The sequence below is a fragment of the Schistocerca cancellata genome, chromosome 1 (assembly GCF_023864275.1).
Source record: "Schistocerca cancellata isolate TAMUIC-IGC-003103 chromosome 1, iqSchCanc2.1, whole genome shotgun sequence".
In the NCBI taxonomy this organism is placed as follows: Eukaryota; Metazoa; Arthropoda; class Insecta; order Orthoptera; family Acrididae; genus Schistocerca; species Schistocerca cancellata.
The window spans coordinates 423,906,358-423,925,579 of record NC_064626.1 but is presented as its reverse complement, the minus strand read 5'-3'; positions in this window follow the sequence as shown (position 1 = coordinate 423,925,579).

Genomic DNA, 19,222 nt, shown 5'->3' with positions numbered 1-19,222 from the left:
ACCTGTACTGTATCTGGTCAAATTCTATCTGGCGTGCTATTATTTGCGGGAGGATGCTGTGGTATTTCAACTATTTGTACTGTTCTGTTGTTTCTTCCTGACGTATTACGTTCGGGATGATATCTACTGTCTGGTTCATTCATGATAATCTGTTGTTGCGGATGATTTTGTTGCTGGTAAGACCGACTGTTATTAAACGTACGCTGAAAATTGTGCTCATTACTTTTACGTCTGTCATGATAGTCATTCCTATACGGTGCATTGCGATAGGAGTTGAAATGGTGTGTTTTCTGTATGTACTGATTCCCTTGTTGCTGTGCGTTACTATTTGTTGGAGCTGACGTTATACGTGTAGGCGGCGAAACATTAAAGCTTGGTTGACCTTGTACATTACATTGTTGGTTAGGTATGCTAACCGGCTGGCTTTGATGCTGTTGTTGAGAAAAACCTCTATTGTTACCAAAATGCGGTTGCTGATAATTTTGATTGCTGAAAAATGTTGTACATACTGATGATTACAATTTTATCTGTTATTAAAATTACGGCGGTAGTTGTCATTTCGGGAGTGTCTAAAGAGAACTGTCACTTTCAGTAAAACTTGTCATATCGGGTTTGCTTTACACGTTTCTTAATTCTAGATAGATCGATAGTTGAAGAGGGGTTCTGATAGATATAAAGGATAGTAGAAGAGAAGGCAGCAGCGCAGAAAACTAAAGATGAAATAGCACTACCACGGCTCAGGGCCCTGTGCACGCTACGGCACATATTCATCTAGGGGTAATGAATCCCCTGGGGTTTATTACGCGCTGCAAATAAATTTTAGTTTTTGCGTTACAGGCAATGACGGTGAAAATTCAAAAACAAATTGTTGTATCCAAGCCAATGCTAGTTTCTGCATTACAGGCAATGTTGATGAAAATAGAAAAGCAAATTGTCGTATCCAGTCCAAAGCGTGAATCTGTGTTCTGTCATTTTTAAATACCTTAGATTTTTTTACAGATAAAAATTGCTTGTAATCATCGTTATCGTCTCTGTATGTTTTAGCAGGTTCAGAATTGCGTGAGAATCTATTTATCTGTGTCTCTTCGGATTCTAGGTCGCGCGGTCTCTGTAAATTACCTAAATTATACTGGCTGTGTGAGTGTGAAAAATGTTCGGAATGTGCCGTATACTGTGACGTGTTATTGACTGAAACATTTTTCATCTCTGTCACTTCTTGCTGTAAAGTTGACAATTTTCTACGTAATGTATTATTGGACGAATCTATCTTACTGATCGTTTGCTGTAAATTTTGAAACTCAGGTGTTTGATTAAACGAAATCGGTGAAGTATCGTCTGATTTGCTGTCATTATTACTTTCGATAACATCAATACGACTGGCCAATTCATCATATTTTTCAGTCAGTATTTTTACCTGATCATCGTTTTTAGTGTCACAAGCATTAATTTGTTTTTGTATTTTACGTGTGGTTTCCTTGAATTTTTTAATGTCTGCTTTGATGACATCGGAATCCTGTATTAATTCTAATTGTTCAAGTCTGTCGGTCACTGTCTGAAAGTCTACTGTATGTGTATCTGTTTTTGATTTAAGATCGGAAATTTCATCACGCAATTCGGTGTTCAACTGTTTGATAGTATTAATTTCGTCTGATACTGTAGCAATATTGTTGTCTGCGTATGTTTTCGCCTTCGTAAACAATTTACGCTTATCTTCCTGTCTCTGTGCAGTAATTGTTTCCATGACTTGTCGTTTTACTTTATTTTGTTCCTGTATGAATTTACGGTAACGCGTTTCACTATTTTGTGAGTGGTGATTAAAACGTTCGTCAATTTGGCTGTTCTGTTGGTCAAATTTCGCGTCTATCTTTGCATCCAGTGTGCGCGAAAGTTCTGCTGACATTAATTTAAACTCGTCGCATAACTGCGTTATGTTTTCAGAGCATTGTTTAGCGACTGCACTAATTTCATCTCTAAGTGATTCTGTTGTAACTGCTTGCGTATTCCTTAATTCTTGAGCAACAGATCTAATTTCTTCACTACTTTTCGTAGCACAAGCCTTAATTTCCTCACATAATTGTTCCTTAGTATCATGACATTGCGCGGCAACGGCTGTAATCTGTTCACTAAGCTGTCTGGAATTGTTGTCTAATTTTTCATTAAGGTTGTCATGTTTTTCATTAAGTTGTTTGTTCTGTTCATTAAGTTGTTTGTTCTGTTCATTAAGTTGTTTGTTCTGTTCATTAAGTTGTTTGTTCTGTTCATTAAGTAGTTTGTTCTGTTCATTAAATTGTTTGTTCTGTTCATTAAGTTGTTTGTTCTGTTCATTAAGTTGTTTGTTCTGTTCATGAAGTTGTTTGTTCTGTTCATTAAGTTGTTTGTTCTGTTCATTAAGTTGTTTGTTCTGTTCATTAAGTTGTTTGTTCTGTTCATTAAGTTGTTTGTTCTGTTCATTAAGTTGTTTGTTCTGTTCATTAAGTTGTTTGAAATTTTCATTAAGCTTGTCTTGTTTTTCATTAATTTATTGTTTGAGACTTTCACTAAGTTGTTTGTGATTGTTGTCATGTTCTTTCTTAAACTGTAGCAATACTGCCATAATTTGATCCAAGCCAAAATTAGCGACTCTATTTTCTATGCTGTGTGTTGGTGTATCTGTATTTGTCACGTTTTCTGTAACCATTTGGTCATTCTGTAATTCTTGAAAAGGTTTCCCAATCGGATGTGCACTGTTAGTCACTACCTCGGAATCAAATAAATCTGTCGTATTTTGAGTACACTGTTCATTTTCGTTAGAAAAATTCATCTGTTCACAATTCAAATTTTGCAAATCGGGCGTGTCGAACTGGGCAGCGTTCATTGTAACAGAACGTCCCGCGTCATCAATTGTGGTTAAATTAACAGAGGACACAATTAAATTTGTTTGCTCATCATTAGCATTAAAATCATTACTAGTGATCAGTACGCACTAATTGTCTGTAAATGGAGGACTCTCACTAAGACACTGAGTGTCGCAAGTATTATCGGTCAAATTATTAGAGTCGGCTATTTTACTCATTACACATCGCGATGTACTGTTAACAGTTTTTCGCGGCATTTTCACAAATCAAAATTAAGCACAAATGAAACAAGGACAATGCAAAATGCAACAAACACAATTACAACAAAGAGCAACAAATTGCCGATGATCTGTGAAAGAAAGAGTGACAAATTAGTAAATGCATTGCGCCAGATGCAAACTACGTTTAAGTAAATAAGAGCAGATATATGACTATTTCTCAGAAGATTCACAAAGAAATACGATCCTGGCCGGATGTCGCCAAGTGTAACCTCCCCGCAATAATCATAATAAAAATGAAAATGAACCATGAACCAGGTGTAACCTCCCCTCGGAAATAAGAATTAAATGAATTTTAAATATTGTAACCTCGGAACAAAATTGGCTCCCATTTATAATCTCTGTGCAGAAATGCATTCACATTTAATGTTCCCACAAAATTCTTTTCTCATTTAATGTTAAGTTCGAAACAGAAAAATTCCTAAACCCAAAAATAATAAAAAAGGAAAATTCGGTAACCTGGTAAATTTTATGACGACACCAGCGCTGCGCCACGGCCCTGTATTCTGAATAAAAAAAGCAAAAATTCTTACCTCAATAAAAACTGCGAATATATCTCTTACCTAAAAAATTTTCGTCACAGCTCCGTGCAATGCTGGCCTATGCTTTGTGACTCGTGAAATGAATTAATTATTCATTGGATAAAATCTTTAAATTGAAATGAATGTTTTTTTAAAAAAATTACTTTATATTATAAAAATTATTGTTGGGGCATTTTTTGAAAGAAATTGGATGACAGTTAACATACATTACTAGATATGCGCAAGGCTGCTTCTTTACCTTCTACAACAATACTCATCCTCCAGAGTCCCGACCAGAGCAGACTGCCGACACGCGCCGACTACTGCCGACTCACGCAGACTACTGTCGACTAGCGACAAGCAACAACTAACTACATACTGCTCTCTGGTCAGAGACACTCCTAAGTCGTGCCTGTTGCAGGCAGCGCATACATCGCATACCTCTTACAACTTGAGGAACATCATTATTTGATCTGTCGGTAACTTCCGCAAAATAAATAAATTTAGTATTCAGATTTCAATAGTTATAATCAATAAAGTTGACTAATTTTTAACTTTAATCAGCCCCCTTTCTTTATGTCAGCTGTTTATTGATTGTAAACTCGATACTTTTACCCTTCGAGGATGTGGCGTGGGCTATCGTTTTGTATTCATTGTTGGCTTGGTATCCCTCTCACAAAGTGTAAAATTAGTTTCCTGTCTTACCCGTCGACTGTAGCTACAGTAACGGCTGTGTTTTTGTGTGATTGTATAGTACTCATGCGTGTGCACTGATGAGTCAATACATTATGACCACCTGCTTAATAGATGGTCTGTCTGCCTGTAATAAATAACTGATTTTGCGTACCAGGGATCCGACAGTTTGCTGGTAGGTTTGCGGAGGTGTGTGGCTTTAGATGTCTACGCCCAGGTCATATAATTCGCTTAAATAACGGGCCGCTTATTTGCACAAGCGGTGATGGCGCCCGATAGCTACCCAGACGAGTTCCATAGGATTTACATCAGGCAAATTTGGTCGCCGAGACATCGTGAGTTCACTATAACGTTCCTAAAACCACTGTAAAACTGTTCTGGATCAGAGACATGCGCTGTTGCACTGGTGAAAGATGACATCGCCACCTGGGAAGACGTCAGGCATCAGCGGATGCAGGTGATTCGCAGCTATTGACGTGTCTTCGATTCTACCACAGGTCCCACGCCGAATGCAGGAGAATGTCTCCCATAGCATATTGCTCCCACTAGCCTGTGTCCGTGGCGCGCCGCACGTTTTCAGCCGCCGTTCAACTCGATGACGGCGTTTGTGGAGACGACCATCGACCTAAGGTAGCAAAAATGTTATTCACCGAAAAGCCGACACATTTCCATAGATTGACGGTCGAATCCCGATGGTCCCGAGCCCACTGCCATCATAAATGACAATGTAGTTGGATCAGTATGTGAACACGTAGGAGCTCCTTGTTCAACAATCTACGATGAACGGCCTGCTCCGAAACACTTGTGAGCAATTATATTTAAGTTTTTCATAATCAAGTTATTTCCTAAACACTCTTACTGAAAACAGATATTTCAATAACAGTTTCCTGAAGATTATTATGTTCTCATATGACATCTGAAAAAGGTAACACTATCCTCAGCTAACGTGAAAATGTAAGAAAATATACGAGGCAAGATGCAGGCAATTTGTTGCACGCGGCATAGCACGTTGACATTTAACTAATGCATTTCGTAACTGAGGGAGACAAGAATGTTCCTAATGGCAGACGGTCGAACTGAGTTGTCATCTACCACAACCGTTTCCAAAGGCACTTTGTGTTTCCACACTGTAGTCAATGGAACAAGCTGTCGACTGAACACGATGAACAAAAGCGATAAGCTAGGTGTTCACTACACGATGGTGGACGTCCGATCAATATTCCCAGATTTATTAGTTAGTAAAATCCGTTGCTAGATGTTCACTGAGTTTCTATGCGGAATTTAGTAGCCAGGAAAATACTATGAGGACATCATCGTGCTTTTCGGTATATTTGTGGAGAACCAAGCAGCTTGGCATCTTATTCCGATGAAAGACCTCGTTCTTCGTCGATATGCCATCAATTGTGAATGGGTATGCGAAGATGCAGTCATAGCCAAATCGTCGTAGAGCACCTTCTATATGGACTAATGGTCCTAGAGTGTGTTGTTCCATAGAAGATATATAGCCTCCATAGAGTGCTGTTCGTTCTTATAAGAGTGGTTCCAGAGTCCTCCACGCCAATGGGCTCCCGTCCAAAACGTGGAACACAAAACCAGATTACACGTGGCCAATCAGCAAGAGTCCGCTTCTGTTACTGTGGCGTTACCTCTGTCGGTGCACTGCCTACTTCGCACCGCCAAAGCTACAGCCTTCACTGAACTGTTAGTATGATCGCAGATCTGGTTGCCTCTTGCATATTTGGACGGTGAATAGTTCCGGTCATTCTGTTTGATTTTCATACACGATCATATTTAATGCTCACGATGATAACAGGGACCCGTTGTCACAGTTTCCATGACAACTGTACACAATAGTACGATTAGCCCACTATAGAGACCGCCACTGTGGTCGAGGGCTTCTAGACGCTTCAGTCCGGAACCGCGCTGCTGCTACGGTCGCAGGTTCGAATCCTCCCTCGGTCATGGATGTGTATGATGTCATTAGGTTAGTTAGGTTTAAGTAGTTCTAAGTCTAGCGGACTGATGACCTGAGTTGTTAAGCCCCATAGTACTTGGAGCCATTTGAACCATATGACTGCACTGTAGACATCTATACTGTCATTCTTTTGCCCCGAGAAAGCTCATGCTATGTTGCAGAAGGCTTTGTTAGGCTTATAGTTTGTGAACCCTCATCTTGCCTGCACGTTAGTCCGTGACTCACGGGTTACTTCATGCAAGTCTACCTGTGCTATGACATTTCTGCTGATGTCCCTGCTGGAGATATAGTTGCAAATGCGTTTGTAATAAGCTTCATTTAGGAAATGGGCCGTCGCTAATAATGCACACAAGGTCCCGTATCGTTTCTAAGAGCATTTATGATGCGTTATACGGCTTATTAGTTAAAAATCACTCTAGTAAAAACGTAACTAATATCCAGGAAAGGTGCACAGACTCGTGAGCAAAAATGCCTCAGTCAGTCTCAACTGATGACTTGTTAGTGACTGTCGTTTGAAATGACCTTGGAACAACTGGCCCTAACAGCACTTAAAATTTCAAAAATTCTAAAAATCTTGTACAGTGGATTTTCATCTTGTTTATACAATTCAAGGTTCATTAACTATTTCACACCATCCAGTCACATTAACGTGATCACCTGTCAAAGGCCTGAATAACCACCTTTCGCAGCGTGAGACGTGCAAGAAGAGCGTCAGTGAAGTTGTGGAAGGTACCTACAGGAAGGAATTTGGAGCCATGCCGACTCCAGTGTCGTGCTCAGCTGCTCAAGGTTTCTCAGATGACGATCCATGGAATGAACAGCCCGATCGAGTTGGTTCTACATATTCTCGATCGGGTTTAAATCTAGGGAGTTTGTTAGCGGGGGAAATATGGTGAACTCGTTCTGGTGCTTTCCAAACCATGCACGTATACTTCAATCTGTGTGACAAATTGCATTGTCCTACTGGTAGATACCATCGACGTGAGGGAAAAAAAAACTGCATGTAGGGGGAGAGACGGTCACCAAGAATAACGAATACTCGTGTTGCCCCATTGTCTCTTCCAGAATGACTAGATCATCCAGCGACAGCCAGAAAAACATTTACCAGACCGTAACACTTCCTCCTCCGACAAGGATCCTCCCGAAGATTCTTGCAGAGCACTTGCTTTGTCTTGTGAAAGACCACCTGTCGCTACTCGTTGGACGTCCAGTTGCGGCATTGGAGTGCAAATTCCAGCCTTCATCGCGGATAAACAGCAGTCAGCATGGGTGAATGAACAGATGGCTGCTACGGTTGGCCCATACAGAGCGACCTTCGCTGAACGGTGGGTGAGGAGAGACTACTGGTTCATCTGGACGGTCATTTGCTCAACAGTTGTACTTCCATTCGGCCGTACACTTCACTGCAGTTGCCGTTCTACCCTGTTATTTATTACAATTATATATTAATACCTTCAGCTGCTGACGAGCGTTGATATGTATCAACGGGGACAGGTGAAAATGTGTAACCCGATCGAGACTCGAACCCAGGATTTCCTGCTTACATGGCAGACGCTGAGCCACCCTGGGCACAGAGGATAGCACGACTGCAGGAACTATCTTGCGCACGCCTCCCGCGAGACCCACATTCTCACCTTATATATCCACACACTACATTTGTAGTGTCCCTACCCAACACAAACATTACTCGCGGAAGACATGCAATACCACGCAGGGGGCCCGGGTTCGATTCCCGGCAGGGACTGGGTGTTGTGTGTTCTTCATCATCATTTTCATCATCATTGACGCGCAAGTCGCCGACGTGGTGTCACCTAAAAGGGACTTGGAATGCTGCGGCCGAACTCCCCCGAATGAGGCCTCCCGGCCAACAATGCTATAAGATCATTTCCATTTTCCATTAGGAGGATGTCATTCCCGAACACACTGGATAGCCAATTCCGGCCACGTTATCACTTAGCTAAGACTTACCATTATAAATTTTAGAGGTGCGATTACGTTGCGTGTATGTAACAGGACTTAATCTTCACTATTTGGTGATAATTAAGATTACAAAGTCTGCACATGCCAAGGTAGAAGTAAAAGTGAAATAAGCCGAACCACATGATACTGAAAACTATTTTATGTTCCGGGCAATCGCAGATGTTGAAAGGCATGATTTTAGGAAAAACTCAGCTTACAGCTGGTAACATTGTTGTTTATTAAAACGCTATCGGTTTCGCCGCTTCAAAGCCGCATCATCAGCTGAACAACGTTAAGAGATTTTAGGCATACTCAACGATCTCTAAATTGTAAATTTTGACTAGGAGCGATGTGTGCGCCTATGATTTTTTGTTGTTGTTCATCTGATGGTGCGGCTTGAAGCTGTCAAGCCAGTCTTGTTTTAATAAACAACAATTTTACGAGCTGTAAGCTGAGTTCTTCCTAACATCACTCCTGATATTGTTGTTTACTGAAGAGACGTTTGGACAGAAACTTCATTTAACCCTGTTATAAAATGTACTTCGGTACACTGTTGGATCACAGGAACTAGCAGACAACAGTTTTCCTCACAGCTAAATGCACGTAGAAGCAAACATTTTAGATTCTTGGGAATCCACTTCTGCTAATACAGGCGTGAAATATGAGCCAACTTCACAGTTTCAGAAATTCTGTCATCATTGAGCGTTACGCTGTTTTATTCTATTTCGCAGCTTTGACAAAATTATGAGACCAGGAGTAAAGTATTCACCTGTAGTGTACACAGCAGTTCATAAGGTGGTATACGAAATCTGTTCAAAGAATTCCGGAACATTCGTAACTTCGCGCCAGTAGTGTGTTGCAGCGAAATGTGTATGGCACCCCTGCATACGCCTGTGTTTAGTGTGTAACTGCCAGAAGTTATTGTTCAGCGCTATATTGAGTAGAACATTGTGTCACACATTTTGCAAATTTCGAGACGGCAGAGCTAGAGGAGCAATGCGTCTGTATTAAATTTTGCGTAAAACTCAAAAATGTCTTTACAGGGACCCATAAAATGATGCAGGAAGTCACGGCGATGAAGGCTTAAGTCATATTGTATTGTATGTTAACCGGGGGCCTAGAAAAGACGGAGAGGCTCCGTCCCCGCCGCAGCCGCAGTGGTCCACAACCCCAAGACGACTACCGCAGTCCACTTAACCCCTCCGCCGCCTCACACCAAACCCAGGGTTATTGTGCGGTTCGGCCCCCAGTGGACTCTCCCCCCTCCCCCCCCCCCCCCTCCCCACAGGGAACGTCTCACACCAGACGAGTGTAACCCCTATGTTTGCGTGGTAGAGTAATGGTGTACGCGTACGTGAAGAACTTGTTTGCGCAGCAACGCCGACATAGTGTAGCTGAAGCGGAATAAGGGGAATCAGCCCGCATTCGCTGGGGCAGATGGAAAACCGCCTAAAGAAACCATCCACAGACTGGCCGCCTCACCGGACCTCGACACCAGTCCGCCGGGCGGGTTCGTACCGGGGACCAGGCGCTCCTTCCCGCCCGGAAAGCCGTGCGTTAGACCGAACGGCTAACCGGGCGGGCTAAGGCTTAAGCCGTACTCGGTGTTACGAATGGTTCACATGGTTTAAAAATGGCCGGACGGTAGTTAAAGATGACTCTCGTTCAGGACACCATTCGACGTCTAGTGACGGTGCTCATACCAGGAACGTCAGTGATATTGTGCGTGGCAATCCAAGACTTGTTGTCTAAGAGATAGCAGAAGAATGTAACACTTCAGTTGGATCATACCATGAAATCGTGACACAGCGTGTTAGAATGCATCGTGTTGCCGCCAAGTCCATTCCACGGCTCATGAGTCAAGACCAGAAATACCTTTGCCTCGCAATCTGTGAAGAGCTTTTCAATAGCACAAGTGAGAACAAGAGAATCTTAACTGATGATCAGACTTGCGTCTACAGTTATGATGGTGAGACCAAGGTTCAGTCTTCACAATGGATCGGGAAAGGTTCTCCAAGACCAAAAACAGCAACTCAGGTCAAATGTCAAAGTCATGCTGATAGTTTTCTTTCACTTTGAAGGATTAGTTCATTATGAATTCGTGCCACAGGGACAAACTGTTAATCGATGGTACAATCGGGACATGTTGCGACGCCTGCGAGAAAATATGAGAAGGAAGCAGCCTGAAACGTGGCGGGACAATTCATGGTTCTTGCATCACGATAACGCACACGCACATTCATCCCTGTTGGTGTGTGACTACTGCACAAAAAACAAAATCACTGTGCTACCTCATCTTCCGTACTCTGCAGACCTGACCCCTGCGAACATTTTTTTTTCCGAAGTTGAAAACGCCATTGAAAGGACGATGATTTGCAACGGTAGACGAGATAAAAGAAATTCGCAGGCGACGCTTAGCGCGATGCAGCAAAAGACTTACCAAGACTGCCTGCGGCGTTGGAAGCGGTGTATCAATTTATTGAGGAGAGTATTTCGATATGTAAAAGCTAAACATAGAAAAATTTTGTGGACAAAGTTCGGGAATTTTTTTGCACAGATCCCTTGTTCAGACGGTGAACCATACCTTACGTCCTGTTCTAGATACTAGATATTGCCAGATCTGGATCAGTTTACTGCACTGTCTACAAAATTATCTTAATAAGGATAGCCAGCCTTCCTTTTGCCCCTTAAACTTGAGTCTGTCTCAAAACCAGTGGTAAATGGCCTTTGTCTACCTAATCAGAAAAGTTCTGAGATGCGACATTTCTGAGATGTGACAACTGGACTGAAAAAAGTATACTACTAACAATCATGATGCCACCTCCAGAATTTACGTTGAAAATCTCCCCAAAGACAACAAATTCAACACAGAAAAAAATGTATATGAAATCACCACATCACAAATTTGCATTGGAAACAAATGTAATTTATTGACTACAGTTAGACTCTGCCAACGCCATGGCTTTTATTAAACACAACTTCCTGTCAAGTAATAGCTCCACGCTATGCTGTGTTCAAATCTGAACAGGAACAGTCACTAATATCGCAATATTTGCCTAGATGACTGTAAAATGATTTAATCACCATCTACATCTGGCACGGAGACACACTCGTACTGAAAAATATTTTGGATCAAAAAAAGTTAACTCAGTCTCCAATTGACGTACAACGTGCACTTGACATTACATTATCGACACCCCAGAATGCCTTCTCCACCTGTGATGTGAGCCGACTCCTCAATTTCGTTAGCTCCAAGCAGATGCACGAAAACATCTTTAATGTTCTGGCCTCGTTACCAATCAGCTTCAGGAGAGGAAAGCAGCCAAAAACAGCAAAACGCTGCAAAATGCTACACCCTTCTGGGACTTCCTGCAAGTTCATTTTCAAAAGGAAAGCGTCAGTCTTCGATGGAAAGTGATAGGGCCCTTAGGACAGCGCAGTTGGTACCGATCAAAAACCACTTAGAGAGGTTACGGCTCCAGGCTCGACGAACGTCCCCCCGCAGAACTCTGGCAACCAACTCTCACGAAAGCAGCTGTGAAGTCGATGACCCCACAGCGAGGCTAGCAATGATATTACAACACCACTGAAGTGGAGTGCAAACAAGAAGGCAGTTGCGTGATGTGTTCCATAGCAAAGAAAGGCGTCGCCATGGTTGTTGCACGCTCTAGCTACTACCTATCCTGGCAACTGGCACTAGTGTGGTAAGAGTGACATTCGCTCACTCTGAAGCTGCTGACTCTAGTAAAATAACATGGTCCGAAAACTATTGCTGTCACACACTAAACTAACACGTGTTTACTTTCTGATACCCATAATGATCACTGTAGTGCATGGGTGTATTCACACTTACTGAACATAAGGTCTGCATGTTATGCAAGACACTGTTTGTTTATTTTAGATTGAACCAAATATGTTTCAGAATCTTCGTGCCATCGTCAGTGAGCTTTCTTTATTCAAATCTTAATTTTACATTGTAGGTTTATGTACGACACTACGACACCCTGTACATTATCAAGTGATGATAGGTTGTCATCTGCAAATTTAGACTTTGCATATCGTTTTTCATACGTATTCGCGTGGATTGTTGAAATGCGCGCACAAACACAGCAAATATTTTCTATAACTTCGTTCGTAAATAAAACTTCTCAACTTTGCGAAAACACAGTGTAATTGTTGCTGTTGTGCGTCCATTTCCAGTTGGCATTAAGAACTGAATGTACGCATAATAGCCGGAGAACTTATACCTAGAAATTTTGTCTGCAAAGATGGTCAATCCAAGAACAGCAAAACCAAATGTGTAGGTTAGAGTCATAACTCACATGCTCCGAAATAATGAAAATTGAGATGCCGACATATTCTCATATAGCTTTATGCATAGAACATAATTCACGAAACAGTTATTCACATTTGGCACAAGATCCTTGAAAAAACCGGTGTTAAACTTCATGGTTACTTTCAAAAGTCTTAAGATCCGCGGGATCTTGTGAGTTTTGTCCCGTACCTCATCTTGACCAATCATCGATTAGCTCACTCGGCGCCATTTTCTTGTGTAGAAGTAAATATTGATGCCAGTGGAGTGTGTTTTCTGTTCTGTTCAGTTATTTTGGGGAATATAATTCAATATAGTGGTTGGAATAAAACTGATTTGAGACATAAGTCAGCGAAGAAAAAGTGTTGCATATGGAGTCGCAACACGATAGCTCCCGCGAAACCAACATCATCCAAACAGCTCAGTACCAAAACTCACAAGATCCAAAATGGGGATTGTCAAAACTTACATGTTCCATAGCTCATTAACAAAACTCACATGATCCATAATATAACCTTAAATTATTGTAATTTCTCAATAAGCAAACATAATCTGAAATATACATAATGATTTATAGTCATTGTTCTTGCACATACTGATGTAAATATATGGGACATGCGCTCGACGCATGTAAAACACGGTTTTAGTCATTTGTGAAAATTTATGTTTTTGGAGCATGTGGGTTATGCTTCTAACCTACTCAAATGAGGAATGCTGTCACTGCACTATAAACTAACATGAAACTACACGCATCCCGAAGCGCATGCTGCGGACAGACCCACTAGAATGGCACTATTTGCCAGAGCGTCACGTAGTCCACTGAGGCACACTGCTACTTGCTTGCCATTACGCATCGCCCCACCAGCTGCCTTCTCACGTGCACGCTACTACAGCACTGGACAGGAGGGGCGAATCACCAGTAACACGCATCAGGCACGGTCCTACGATGCACCAGCTGCGCGACGGTGGGAGGTGCACCTTGCGCTCAGAAGTCGTGAAGGAAGCTGGCGCGGAGAGAGTCGGCCGGCAGTGAATGGCTGCGCTGGCGAGTTGGGTGCTTTCCTCCTTCCCGCGGCCGCGGCCGCATTGTCTGGAGCGTGGGAGCAGCGGGTTCAAGGGAGAGCGGCCGCTGTTTGCCTTAGCCGCGCGCGGCCCCGCCCCGCTCTCCCAGAGCTTTTTGTCTGCCTGCTTACCGCAGCCACGGCGCTGTTTGCTTAGGTAGGCTGCCGCCCAGCGCCGCCGCCGCGACGCGATGACGTCTGACGGCTGACTTCCCAGCCCCGTCCTCCACCGGCTCCGTGCCAGAGAAACTCCAGCGCGAATTCTGCGGAGAGGGAAGGGAGAAAAATTCTACGGCGCCCCGTCTAGTGAGCATCAGAAGTACTGGGTCGATCGCAGACCTCTGGTGAGCATCGCGTTCCCTGACTCTGAGCCACTGAAAGCGTGGAACAGATGCAGTATTCAGAGAAAGCATCTTAAAACCGCCAAGAGCAGTTCCACACTGCCGGCCGGGGTGGCCGAGCGGTTCTAGGCGCTACAGTCTGGAACCGAGCGACTGCTACGGTCGCAGGTTCGAATCCTGCCTCGGGCATGGTTGTGTGTGATGTCCTTAGGTTAGGTAGGTTTAAGTAGTTCTAAGTTCTAGGGGACTGATGACCTTGGAAGTTAAGTCTCATAGTGCTCAGAGCCATTTGAACCAAGTTCCACACTGACGGAAGTAGAATGTGTTGTGTCTAGACAAGACAGCCTAGACACAATGAGAGGAAGCCGAAAGGCACGCGCTTCAACTCACGCAGGCTGGCGTGAGGTCTGAACAGGATACGTAATGAATGCTATAAAGAAAAGTACGTAGCTTCTGGAATACTTAACTTTAATCCACATTTGTAGAACATCGCTCTTGATGATACATTAATAGAATCTCAATATCAATTGAATAGGCGCCTTGCTAAGTCGTAGCAAATGTAGCTGAAGGCTATGCTAACTATCGTCTCGGCAAATGAGAGCGTAGTTGTCAGTGAACCGTTCCTTGCAAAGTCGGCTGTACAACTGGGACGAGTTCTACTCAGTGTCTCTCTAGACCTGCCGTGTGGCGGCGCTCGGTCTGCCATCACCGACAGTGGCGACACGCGGGTCCGTCGTTTACTAGCGGACCGCGGCCGATTTAAAAGCTACCACCTAGCAAGTGTGGCGTCTGGCGGTGACACCACAGAATGTGTTGCACCAGTCCAGTACCAGTCCGCTGTGTATCAAACTTTGTGGAGAAATTCGTTACATAAAATGTACTTAATCATTAAACTACCTTTTTATTAAAAACTGGTATCCATCACCTCTGTTTCCGTTGTGGTGTCGAAGAATATAGCCTCGAAATGTCACCTTGGGACCTTTCTTGCTGTGCCTGAAACACATTCGGTGTCAGTTCATGAAGACTGCTGGTCAGAGCCTGTTGTGAAAGTATACGTGTTCCCATCTCGTCACGTCCCCCACATTTTCTACGGGTGACAAATCAGGGGAGGGTACGGGCTATTCAACAATCCGAGCATTCCTCAAGGCGTTTGTGGTGTGGTCTATAGTATGGAGTCTCGCATTATCTTGTTGGATTCTGACATTCTATACCGTAGGCATGAAGGATATGACAACAGAGTTTGAGAGTCTGGCTATACAGTGGCGAGTATTCAGCCTTCCTTCAACAATTAGCTCTCCGCACCATCTTCATGGCCTTTCGTCCAGGCATAGTTGGTATGAATCCTGGTGAAAGAAATTTTCACCGCTAGAACCCACCGTCAAAGGGAACAGCAACGGAAGGAAGGAAGCAAGAAAGAAACCAACTGAATTATCCATCCGTTCTTGGCTGAACATGATAAAAATATTCAAAAGAAAAATACTCCCTAATGTTCTGCAAAACTATACGCTGAGGTGACAAAAATCCTCCTAGTTAAATTATAATTGTATCAAGACGCTAAGCTGTCGACAGGCGTTGATATACCAGGTGATCAAAAAGTCAGTATAAATTCTAAAACTTAATAAACCACGGAAAAATGTAGATAGTGAGGTAAAAATTAACATACATGCTTGGAATGACATGGGGTTTTATTAGAACATAAAAAAAGCGAAGTATTGCTAGACGCGTGAAAGATCTCTTGCGCGCGTCGTTTGGTGATGATCGTGTGCTCAGCCGCCACTTTCATCATGCTTGACCTCCCAGGTCCCCAGACCTCATTCCTTGCGATTATTGGCTTTGGGGATACCTGAAGTCGCAAGTGTATCGTGATCAAGCGACATCTCTAGGGATGCTGAAAGACAACATCCGACGCCAATGCCTCACCATAACTCCGGACATGCTTTATAGTGCTGTTCACAACATTATTCCTCGACTGCAGCTATTGTTGAGGAATGATGATGGACATATTGAGCCTTTCCTGTAAAGAACATCATCTTTGCTTCGTCTTACTTTGTTATGCTAATTATTGCTATTCTGATCAGATGAAGCGCCTTTTTTGAACGTTTGTATTTTTTTGGTTCTAGTAAAACCTCATGTCATTCCAAGCATGTGTGTCAATTTGTACCACTCTATCTACATTATTTCGTGATTTATTCACTTTTCAAATTTATACTGACTTTTTGATCACCCGGTACATCAATGGGGACAGTTGAAAATGTGTGTGCTGGATGCACACGCGTTGCTCGAGCTCTTTGTAAGATTACCTGCCGCGAGTAATGAGTGTAATGGGCAGGGGCACTAGGAATGTAATGTGTCAAAATTAATTTCGGAATGTGGGTCTCACGGAGAGCGTGCAAGACATAAATCCCTGCAGTCGCACTATCCTCTGTGCCCTCGGTGACTCGCATGATAGAGCGTCTCCCATGTAAGCAGGAGATACCCGGGTTCGAGTCCCGGTCATGGCACACATTTTCAACTGTCCCCGTTGATGTATATCAATGCCTGTCGACAGCTTAGGGTCTTGATATAATTATCATTTCATTCTAAGAGAGCTGCATGGTCACCGATGGTATCTGTTCTTTCGGACATGTCCGGAAAAACAGATACCATCTTCATACCACCTGATTACGTTTTGGACCTCCTTTTGCTCGGTGTAGTGCAGCAGCTCGGTATAGCGTGGACTCAACAAGTCGTAAGAAGTCCCCTGCACAAATACTGAGCTATAATGCCTCTATAACTGTCCATTATTGCGAAAGTGTTTCCAGTGCAGAATGTTTTGCACAAAGTGACACATGCCGGGCGATTCGGATGGTTAAATCATTTGCTGCAATTTTTCCAGAATTTTCTTCACATCAATTGCGAAAAATTCCCGCCTTGTGACTTGACATCACTGCCTGAGAACACGAAGTCCATGAATGATTGCAAATGGTCTTCAGGTAGGCGAACATAACCGTTTCCAGACAATGATCGGTTCAGTTGGATCATAGGACCCAATCCAGTTCACGTAAACACAGCCCACACCATTATGAAACCACCACCAGCTTTCACAGTGCCTTGTTAACAACTTGGGGCCGGCCTGAGTGGCCGAGCAGTTCTAGGCGCTACAGTCTGAACCGCGCGGTCGCTACAGTCGAAGGTTCGAATCCTGCCTCTGGCCTGGATGTGTCTGATGTCCTTAGGTTAGTTAGGTTTAAGTACTTCTAAGGTCTATGGGCCTGATGACCTCAGCTGTTAAGTCCCATAGTGTTCAGAGCCATTTGAACCATTTTTGACAACTTGGGTCCATGGCTTCATGGGATCTGTGCCACATTAAAACCCCACCATCAGCTCTTACCAACTGAAATAGAGCCTCGTTTGACCGTGCCACGGTTTTTGGTCGTCAAGGGTCCAACCTATGTGGTCACGAGGCCAGAGGAGGCTCAATACACGGTGTCGTGCCGTTAGCAAATGCACTCGCATCGGTCTACTGCTGCCACAGCTCTTTAAAGCCAAATTTCGCCGTGCTGTCCTAGCGGATACGTTCGTCGTGCGTCCCACATTGATTTTTCCGGTTATTTCACACAGTGTTGCTTTTCTGTTAACACTGACAACTCTACCCAAACGCCGCTGCTCTTAGTTCGTTAAGAGAAAGACATCGCACATTGCATTGCTCCTGGTGAGAGGTAAGGCCTGAAACTATTCTCGGCACCCTGTTGACATTGTCGATCCCAGAATATTGAATTCCCTAACGGGTTTCGAAATGGAATGTCCGAAGCGTCTAGCTCCAATTACCATTCCGCTTTTAAAGTCTGTTAATTACCGTCGTGCGGCCATTATCATGTCGGGAAACTTTTTCGGGAAGATTTTCACATGAATCACCTGAGTACAAATGACAGCTCCGCCAATTTACTGTCCTTTTATACAGTGTGTGCGAGATACTACCGCAGTCTGTATATATACCATGACTTCTATCACCTTGATGTATTTATTTGTTCACGAACCGGATTTCGTCTTACAGGCAATCTTCAAGTGACAAATGGCTCTGAGCACTATGGGACTTAACTTCTGAGGTCATCAGTCCCCTAGAACTTAGAGCTACTTAAACCTAACTAACCTAAGGACATAACACACATCCATGCCCGAGGCAGGATTCGAACCTGCGACCGTAGCGGTCGCGCGGTTCCAGACTGTAGCGCCTAGAACCACTAGGCCACTCCGGCCGGCTTCAAGTGACAACTGAACGTCGCAAACACGGATGATGTGCGACTTACACAAAAGGTGCACGAATGACGAAGTGTTTATACAGGATAACAATACAGTGATTACCTAAACTAAAGAAAGGGATAAACAAAGGTTTTATGTAGATACATTTAACAGTTGATCAGAACTACGATGAATTTGAGGTTTGAATCTGGTATTTGTAACGAAAGCTTAATTTAACAAGAGGAAAATGGAAGAGAAAAAGAAAGATTAAGGTTTAACCTCCCGCCAACGACGACATAATTTCAGATGAAAATCGAGGTCGGATTTGGGAAGGACGGGGAAGGATACTATCTCTGTCCTTTTTTAAAGGAATCATCCTGGAATTTATCTTAAACAATTCTAGGAAGCCTTGGAAAACCTAAACCTCGATGGGTTTGAACTCTAGCCCTCCCGCATTCGAGTCCAGTGACTTATCACAGCGTTTACAGGCACTGTAGGAGAAATAACTGCGTTCAATCACCAGACACTGCGCTAAGTTTCAGGGATCGACCCATAATCTCTTCGCACTATTGCATGGAATGAAATCATGTGATAGTGTTCATTTTGATTCGTCCTATGGCATGGGAAACTAAGCTTTGCAGTCCCCTGGGTGCTATTCGAAAGCAACTGGTTTTATGTCCTCCTTTTCATTTCCAAAATTAAGCATAACGCCTTTCTCTTCACAGTAATCCACAGGATTGAGATACATACATGTGAAGATGGCTCAGATGGATAGTGTGTCTGCCATGTAAGCAGGAGATACCGGGTTCGAGTCCTGGTCGGGGCACACATTTTCAACTGTCCCCGTTGATGTATATCAACGCCTGTCGGCAGCGTAGGGTCTTTATTTAATTATCATTACATACATGACATGTTGTAACACACATTGTATGGAAGCACAAATATCTCGTCCAAGGCAGCAATCTGAAATTCCTCCATTGTGTCCCAGCGGCTCATTGACGATCATGTGATTTCACAGGAGACTAAGGGA